This window comes from Neopelma chrysocephalum, unplaced genomic scaffold (genome assembly GCF_003984885.1).
Source record: "Neopelma chrysocephalum unplaced genomic scaffold, ASM398488v2 Primary Assembly neopelma1_286, whole genome shotgun sequence".
Classification (NCBI taxonomy): Eukaryota; Metazoa; Chordata; class Aves; order Passeriformes; family Pipridae; genus Neopelma; species Neopelma chrysocephalum.
In genome coordinates, this window is record NW_020897948.1 from 510,336 (window position 1) to 511,192 (window position 857).

General features: G+C 76.4%; 1 protein-coding gene across 3 annotated transcripts in view; it reads left to right on the plus strand.

Annotated features, from left to right (window-relative positions):
* Positions 1 to 654: 654 nt before the first annotated feature.
* CHD6 (chromodomain helicase DNA binding protein 6) overlaps positions 655 to 857 on the plus strand; it is an 87,403-nt gene continuing 87,200 nt past the window's right edge. Inside the window, exon 1 of one of the 3 annotated variants that reach the window (XM_027704744.1) lies at positions 655 to 754. The gene's annotated coding sequence lies outside the window, so the exon portion shown is untranslated. The remainder of the gene's footprint in view (positions 755 to 857) is intronic. The other 2 variants (XM_027704741.1, XM_027704742.1) reach the window with 2 other exon arrangements.

The following is an 857-nucleotide window of genomic DNA, read 5'->3' on the forward strand; positions in this document are numbered from 1 at the left end:
GGCCAGCGGCCTCCCAGCGCTGCTCCCGCACTTCGCTCCCACGCGGGGCCGCGGCGCGTTCGCAGCTCGACGGGCGGCAGCGCCTGCGGGGAGAGCGGGGCCGGGCCGGGGACAACCCCCGCGGCAGGGCCGGGCGGCGCGGGGCTGTGCCGTGAGGTGTCCCTGTGCTGTGCGGGGTGGGCGGGGCGGGGCTGTGCTGTGCGGAGTTGTGTGGTGTCCCTGTGCAGTGCGGGGTCCCTGTGCTGTGCGGTGTCCCTGTGCAGTGCGGGGCCGTGCGGTGTCCCCGTGCTGTGCGGAGTCCCTGTGCAGTGCGGAGTCCCTGTGCAGTGCGGGGTCCCTGTGCTGTGCGGTGTCCCTGTGCAGTGCGGGGCCGTGCGGTGTCCCCGTGCCGCGGGCTCTGTGCGGGCTCTGTGCGGGGCCGGGCCCTGTCCACATCCGGGCCCCGCGCGGACGTGGAGCGCGCGGGCGGGGCGGCGCGCGCGGGGGCGGTGGCGCGGCCAATGAGCGGCGCCGCCGGCGGCGCAAACAGGAGCACAATGGAGCGGGCGGCGGGCGCGCCGCAGACAAGCTTGGCGCGAGCGCCGCGCGCTTGACGGGCCGGGCCGCCAATGGGCGGCGGCGCGCGGCCCCGGGCAGCCAATGGGCTCGGCGCGGGGGCGGGCCCGGGCGAGGTTAGGGTGTCCTTGCAGGGTGCTGGGCTAAACTTCACCAAATAAAAGCTGTTTGTGTTGGGGCGGCCGCGGAGCCATTTTGGGTAAGTTCTGCTCCCAACTTTGGGTTCCCCTGCCCGGCGGGGCCGGGCCCGGGGCAGCGGGGCCTGGGCGGCGGCGGGGCCGCGCCGGGGCGGCGCTATGAAT